General features: G+C 54.9%; 1 long non-coding RNA gene across 4 annotated transcripts in view; it reads right to left on the reverse strand.

Annotated features, from left to right (window-relative positions):
- Positions 1-5003, reverse strand: part of LOC103660795 — a 13454-nt gene extending 8451 nt beyond the window's left edge. For all 4 annotated transcript variants that reach the window (XR_567900.2, XR_567899.2, XR_005834435.1 and 1 more), the window contains exon 1: positions 4658-5003. This is a non-coding gene — a long non-coding RNA (uncharacterized LOC103660795). The remainder of the gene's footprint in view (positions 1-4657) is intronic.
- Positions 5004-8063: the final 3060 nt, after the last annotated feature.

An 8063-nucleotide genomic window follows, 5' to 3' on the forward strand; every position in this document is an offset into this window, starting at 1 on the left:
GCCGGTCGAGGGTGAGTGACCAAACGCCTGCATTTCTGCTCTTCAGCCCCCGTGCTTGGCCGCAGTGGCCGTCTCCACGTGAGGATTCTCGTGCTAAAACCTTCTTAGGGCCGCGCGGGGGTGAGTGCGTGTGAGTCGCCCTCCGGGGCGCGGCTCTGAGATGCTCTGCTCTCCTTCGGAAGCCACCAGTGGTCTTCCTTGCTGGAAATGCGCCATTCCAGAGAAGGTGCGTCCTTGCCTGGGTAAGAGGCCCAGCTACAAAGAACCGCTGTGCTTGCTGCTGAAACGCACACCCTCTGTCACGGGGACAGCACCTACCTGCGGCGGGGATGGGCCCCGAGGTCAGGGTGAGAGTGCGTGTGGCCAGTGCCCTCAGCCCTTTCTGCCACAAAAATGTCCCATCGATTGTGTGCACGTGTTATTAGAACTCCCTGCGCACAAAGCTTAACTTCACTCGTCTTAGTGTCTCGGGTGAAATTTGGTATTTATTACATGCCGACTGGAGTAGGGTGACGAGAAATTTCAGGTTGAATTTCTGGAAAAGCTGCAGCCCCTTAAGAAGTGTGTAATAAGCCTCCGGACGAGGCTTCTCTGTCAAATTAGCAAGTCTGTGCAGCTTCTTAAGAGGAAGAAGATAGTTCCTGGAAATCCCTTATTTATATAATAACAGTTCAGACATTTTTGCAATTACAACTCCTTTCTCCGGGGGCCTGCCTGCAACCGCTGAATGCGGTGTGCGATTCCCAGGACATTGGCTCTATTTGTTCTCATCTTTCCCCCAAACTATTGAGCCAATATCCACCGTCTTTTGCCTGAACGAATACTCCCTGGGGACGGATTTTGGAGCCATAAAAGGGGAGGCTGGAACCGCTTTCAAGGTGCTGTGCCCTGCTGAGCTGCCCTGGGCGGATGCCCGGGCCTGTGCCTGGGGCTGGGGGACCCCCCACCTTGGATCTGGAATAAGGACGTCCCACTGCTGCTTCTCCAACGGTTCAGTCCGTGTGCATTCTGTAACTTGGATTGCTTTTTGTTCTCCCATGAAAAACAGGAGTAAAAGTTTTCTTCTTTGATGCACCAGACAAGGGGCTGCTGGGTGGGCATGCAGGGGTCCCCACTCAGTGTCCCCAGGCCTCGGCCCCGGTTGAGTGGGACATCGGATGCGGCGGGGGTCACAGCCCTGGGAGCCTGGCCCTGGGGCCCCTGCTGCTGCCCTTCCCCCTTTCTGTGTGTCCTTCAGCTTGGAACTCGTTCTCTCGGATTTTGTTTTCCTCCAACCGTCTCTGTGAGTCCAAAGGGAGAAGAAGCGCCGGACTGGCTTGCTCTCTCTCCCCTCCGTGACGGTCTTGGCTCCGCACCCTGGTCCTGGGCAGTGGGGGAGGCCCTTTGGGGGTGGGCTCTCCAGGAGCTCTCTCAGCTCTTGCCGTCTCCCGGCCAGCATCCCGGGTGGGTGAAAGAGTCTGGTCTGGGCACAGGGCAGGTCAGCCCTCCCGGCTCTGATGGCTGAGCTCCATGCAGAGCAGAGAACAAGGACACTCTCACATCAAAAGCCCCACCAACACAGCTCTCCTGGGAGAGTGCCACTGCCCTCCCTGACATCAAGGGTGAAGAAGACAGGCCTGTTCCTTTCCCTGTCTTCTGGGAGTGGACAGGATGGCCAGCAGTGTGCAGGCACCCTGCTGGAAGCATGTGAAGACCCCCCCACTGTGTGGCCAATGACTCCCGTACAGAATGTTTGTCCTGCTGGGTCTGGTTTAATCTTTAACCTATATAATGGGTAAACCCGATCCTGCTTAATCGACTGTTACCTTTGGAAATCTTAATCTCTGCAAGAGTCAAAATCAGGCAGGGCCTGCAAACAGGGGCAGGACACTAGGTCTGGGGACCCCGAGCTGAAGCCCCCGTCCCACATGTTACTTCTACAGCAGCCGACTCTGCCTCAGACCCGCCCAGCTGCATTTACACCACAGGTGCCCGGAACCATCTCTACTGTGGGAGCAGGCCACCGCGCGTGGGGGAGGGGCAGCGTGCCTGGGACACAAGGACGGGCGATGCTGCAGACAGCCACTTGCTGCGAAGCTGAGTCTGATGGCTGGCATCATGCGTGACCTTTCTTCTCCTTACGGTGTGGTTTTAAGTGCAGACACTCCAAAGGATGAGGGGCTTTCACAGCTGCTCCCGTCCTGGGGGCCCCGCCGTCCCTGGGGCCCCTATGACACAATCCCCGGGGCCCCTTCTTGCTCTCTGTGACTATGGTTAGACCCTAGGGGTCACTGTAGGAAGAACTGCTGGGTGTTTTCCTTCCATTCCGAGAGCCTCCAGGGCCGGGATAACAAGGGGATGTGAAGTCAGTGGGCACGTGACATGAAGGGATGACATGGGTCAAGGTTAGTGGGGGCTTTCCCGTGTCCAAATGGCAGAAAATTTGGAAACATTTCCAAGCTTTTTTGTCAGGATATCATGAGCCCCTAATTTGAAAGGCCATGCGGTCAGGGTTAAGGCACATTTGACAGATTACCATGAAGTAAACCCATCAGTGAATCGAGCTCCTCAACTGACCGTTCACTCTGGCATTTCTCCACCCTTGAATGTCAGCACAATCTCCAAAGATCTGTGTCATGTTATGTCCTCCAGACGCTTTCAAAATAACTTTAGACTTTGCTTTTGAAACCATGAATAGGAGCTGTGTAAAGAAATGAAGCTTCTATCTAGTTACTGCTGGGTTTTGGCAGGTGACTCTCTGTTTTACTGTTATTTCTTGTATTTGCTTGGCTCACCTTTGCTGTCCTAGCTGAATTAACTTTGTAGTGTCCGAATCATCTGTCTGAGTGTCCATGCCACACTGAGGCCAAGCCTGTTAACTTGTCGGTTACACGGACATCTGGGGCACATTTCACTGGTCTCTATGTTATTAATTGACATTCCTAATGTTGCATAACTTTGGCTGAAATGTGTGCTGATTTTCATCTTGCTAAGTTCCTTTCTCTTCATAAGGCCCACGAATCAGAGATGACAGAACAGAACGCCTCTTGTCCCGGCCACACCTGGTGTGGGGTTGCTTGCTGGGGGCCCATGTCCTGGGGAGGCCCATGTGACTAGCCACACCCGGGTCATGTGTCCAGCCCCTCTGTCCTCGTCACAGGAGATGGTACCGCCCGTTAACACCCCCACCCCAGTGGGGTCCCCAGAGTGCACAGTGGGGAAGATGCAGGATGACCAGGAAAGGGACAGATGTCCATCGCAGAGCTCCCTGCCCGGGGCCTGAGAACGGACAGGAGGAGCTCTTCTGACAAGGAACCGAGGTCTCCGCCGACTGGATGGGACCGTTCAGTGTCTGTGGAGAAAGTTCCAGAGCTCCAACACCGCTTGGGCCACGTGCAGAAATGTGAACTAAGCATAGGATGCAGTTTGCTGGGTCCTCCCTGGATGAGAGAACGTCCCGAAGGGTGGGCTCCTCACACGTAAGAAATGTTGTGTTTTGTGGAGGCAGGTGACGTCCATCCTCAAGGAGCAGGCGCTATGGACGGAGAGTGAAAGCAAGCTGCTTGGCTTGTGTTAGCGTCTCGTGTCCTTCAGAGCCTCCCCCAGCCGAAACCGTGCCTCCCGACTGTTTTGAATTACTTAGGAAGTGAAGCAGGCATGCCTACCTATCTTGGCGCTGTATCTAGACGGATCTCTTGCCCAGCCGGCTCTGAAAACAACCAGGCAGAACACAGGTGGGCCTTTCAGACGCGGCTGCCACTTCAAAGCTCCCTGCAGGGACCATGACGGTGGCAGCCCCCGCAGGGCCCTTGGGGCCCTCAGTGTGGCACAGGCAAGGGCGCCTCTGCTTACAGCAGGCACCTCCCTGTTGATTGATCCGAAGGACGAGGCCGGGCTTCTAAAACCTCGTCTTTGACGCAACACTGGAAACCTTTGTTGTGGACGCTAAACCGTCCTGCAAGCTTGTTGTTGTTTTCGTTGTACAAATGATAAATACCCGGCAACACGCTTGTATGCGTGGACCCGGGGGGAGGGGGTGGCCAGGGTGCGGGATAACGCTCATCATTCCTGGACGGCAGACCCGCTGTCTTTTCACGGTTCTATCAGCACCGCCCAGCTCCCAGGGCACCGTCCGCGCTGGTGGTCCCGCTTCTCTTCGACCCCGTCCTGTGTGGGGTCCACCTGCCCATCCCTCGCGGGCGGGGGTCACACGCACGAGCTGAGTTCTGGCCCCCTCCTCCCTGAGGCTCTGTCTCCGAGACACAGCCCACCTCTGATAACCTCTGTCCCACCCCAAGTTTTCAAATCCTGCTTTGGAAGTTACAAGCAAAGCCGCTGCCCAGGGCGAGGCTGGTGCGGGAGAAGGCGGGGGGAAGAACGCGCGGGAGCACGGGGGCCGTCAGCACCGCAGTACGCCTGTCAGGAGTCTTACCGGGCAGATAATCGCCGCCAGGAGATGATTTTCTTAAAACATCATGCATTTGGCTTAACAAACTTGTTTTTGTAAGTGCCGTGGGTGGGTCCCTGGCGTAGCCTTGCACACAGCTGTCGGCCACTGGAGCCGTTCCTGGCTGTTTGAGAACAGCCCAGAGATGACCCCGGACCCCGCCGTGTGGCCCAGCCGCCACCCGACCCTGGTGCCCAGTCCTTCCCCCTCCTCTTGTCCCCTACGCCCTACCTGATGCAGGGACATTTCTTCCTGAAGAGGGTCAACTTGGTGCTGCTTGCTGCCTGGCCCCAGGTCAGCATCCGATGGGAGGAGGACACCTTTGTGTCTTCCAACCTGAGGCCCGAGGATCACAGACAGGCGTCCGAATCCTGGCCTTCCCACACGGCTCGCCCAGGAGGGCTCCCAGGACAAATGGTGCCAGGACGTGACTTGGATGGGTGGGAAGGGAGCGTAGGGACGGGATGGTCACCGCAGGGAGGGGCCGTAATGAAATCCGCTTCGCAGCTGCGACCTCCACCCGCAGGGCAGGAGAGGATGGGGTGGTGAGTAAACACATCCGTCATCCCCAGTTCCCATCCTCTGTTTGCCATAAACACAGCCTCCCTGGAAACGCATGTGGTGAGGGAGTCCAGCCTTGCTGATGGTGACCTTTGAACTGAGGGGCACGGGCTGACCTCAGGGAGGGTCTCAAGTGAAGTCTCAACATTCTGGCCTTCCTTTTTTTTTTTTTTTTAAGATTTTATTTATTCATTCGATAGAGAGACAGCCAGCGAGAGAGGGAACACAAGCAGGGGGAGTGGGAGCGGAAGAAGCAGGCTCCCAGTGGAAGAGCCTGGTGCGGGGCTCGATCCCAGAACGCCGGGATCACGCCCTGAGCCGAAGGCAGACGCTTAACCACTGAGCCACCCAGGCGCCCCAACACGCTGGCCTTCCTGACTGAGGTGGTTAGAGACAGACTCATAGAGAGACACAGGTAGAGATAATAACTGCCTTCAGACTTGATTTCCATTGTGTTTGTTTCCTTCTGGATTTTGCTTATAACGTGTTTTTTCATCCTGAACCAATTTCTGCATATCATATCCTTGATTTGGATGCATCTGGTACGTCCGAAAGTAAGTGCCTTTCCCTGTTTGCAGATTGAAAATGCCAGCCTGCAGACCAGCGAGGCTGACCTCCAGAAAGCCGGTCCACCTGCACTGAGCCCTGGCTCACGCCGGTATGTGGCAGGGGCGGCCCTGGCCTGGGAGCTGGGAGGGCCGGCTGGTGCTTCTGCTCCACTCCGTGGCCATGGCTGCATCTGGCCCTCCACACCTCTTCTGTGGAGGCTGACGGCTGGGCGGAGGCTCTCCGAGGTCCTGCATCTCAGAGTATGACCCTGTTGGTGGTGCGGCCGAGGTTCAAACGTGGACGAAGAAGGAGGAAACCTAACAGCACAACCAGGACAGTCGCCCCACAAAGTCCTTGTTACAAGTGGGAGAATTTTCTCATAGGAATTAGGGTGGAAGAAGACATTTGAAAGTGCATTTTACTTTGACTTCTCACTCCGTTTTTGGAAACTGGAAACCGCTGGTCACGAGCAGAAGGCAGGGATGCCAAAAGCCAAGGGAAGCTCGGTCTCTGGAAATGCTCTTCCCACAAATGGATTCTTGCACATGAGTACGGCCCGCGTTAGCGCCGGAGAACGCGCACTAAGTAAGCACCCGTGACGGGACAGCAATGTACTCCCAGGAGTCCCCACACAGGACGTGGACTCCATCCCGGCACACGTGCCCTGCCTCCACAAGCACAAACGCAGCCATGGTCTAGTGCCGTGGACCTCCGGGTGAGTCCGCACCCTGGGAAGGGCCAGCTGTGGGAGGGCAGTGGCATCTGGGAGTGGAGCCAGGGATGCGGCGGGATATCCCGAAATGCACAAGACGGTCCTGCCCGCAGAGAATCGTGCAGCCCCAAATGTCATCCGTGCCAAAGCTGAGACGTGTGGCTGGCTGAACATGGTAACGCTCTTGCAAAGGCAGAATGAGCTGCTGAAAACACATAGGATTTCTGGAGGAAAACATTTTATAGACTTAAATATATAGCAGAGGTCTTAGGAAAATATGAATCGTGAGAAGAATGAAAGGAAGGAAGGAAGGAAGGAAGGAAGGAAGGAAGGAAGGAAGGAAGGAAAAGGAAAGAAATCTTTACAAAGATGAGAGAGACGGAGGGTGAGAGAGGGAGGGAGAGATTCCCTACGACAGAAAGGTAGGCCAGACAGAGTGTCGGTCAGGAAAGCCACATTTCATTAAGGCTGAGGAGTGTTATTATTTTACACAATAATAAGATGCTTTTGATTGGAAGACATGTTCACCTGTAACATAAGACTAATGAGCTGAGGCCATGGAAACCAGGAGCCCGGGAGATGGCGGCCAGTGTCTCACGGTGCTGTCATCTGCCCAAGGCTCTTCCCAGGCGAGGCACCATTTCAGGGTGACCGCAAAATAAAGATAATTTCAGGCACAGCACAAGACCATCAGCCCACCCGGAAGAACTTCTAAAAGTTGTTCTTTAGGAAGAAAAAAAAAATGAAACTAAAAGAAAAGAGAGAGTTGCAGGAGAGACGTTGGTCCCAGTTGTAAATGCGGTTCCAGAGACGACCGCGAAGGACACGCGGCCGTCGTGACGCTGGCCGAGGGGCTCGACAAGCTGGAGCTACGCAGGGGACGGAGCACGTTGCCAGCTGGTCGCAGTGCACGGGGCGAGCGCGTTCCATGGTCCTGCATCACAGGGCGGGACGGAGTAGTTGGTGGATTCAGACGTCCTTCTCTGCAGCAGAGTATGAAGAACGACCACCGAGATAAGAAAAATTGTATTTTAAAATCTATGCCTTCCAACTAGTGCACAGAATGAAAGGAAATTTTGAAAAGTAAAATCGCACTATTATGGGCTAAAACAAAAAGTATAGTAAATAGCAAACATAAAGTAAGATATTGGAAACAAATTCAAACAAGCTCAATAACTGTAAATGAGTCTAACTTGCCATCGCAATGTGAGGACGAGAAAGCACCTAAAATTCATTATCAGAGACGGGTGGAAAGCGAAGGACATAAACAGATCTGGGAGGAAAACGCGAGGCACACTGGGCTTGTGACGCACGATGGGCCCCACAGATCGTATAGAAAGAGGTGTCACCAGGGACGCAGGCGGCCCGCGAGTGATGCCGCAGAGAACCACCCACCAGGGAAGCAAAGCGCCCAGACGTGTAGACCTGACACGTCGGTCTTCAGCCGCACACGGCAGCAAGATCCACACGACGGGTCGGCAAACCCCGTCTGCCCTGCGCGAGACCTCCCGACACGGCTCTGCCGGAGACCGAGGCCGATAATGTGGCACAGAGGATTCGGAGGTCCCACTTCTTCGCGGACACAGGTGCAGCCCTGCCGGCGACGACAAGCACCCAAAAACTGACCCCAGGAGGGCGTGATGAATCTAAACAAACAGGAAGCACGAACGGCAAGACCAAAAGAATTGTCAACACGTCGTCTAGGTCCTCCGACCTCGCAGTGAATCAGGAATGAACAACTAAGAGACAACCCACAAGACCCCCTTCTGTTTGGAAGTTTCTACAGACAGACTAAAATCACTGACAAGTCGGAGC

The sequence above is a fragment of the Ursus maritimus genome, unplaced genomic scaffold, assembly GCF_017311325.1.
Source record: "Ursus maritimus isolate PB19 unplaced genomic scaffold, ASM1731132v1 scaffold_13, whole genome shotgun sequence".
Taxonomy (NCBI): Eukaryota; Metazoa; Chordata; class Mammalia; order Carnivora; family Ursidae; genus Ursus; species Ursus maritimus.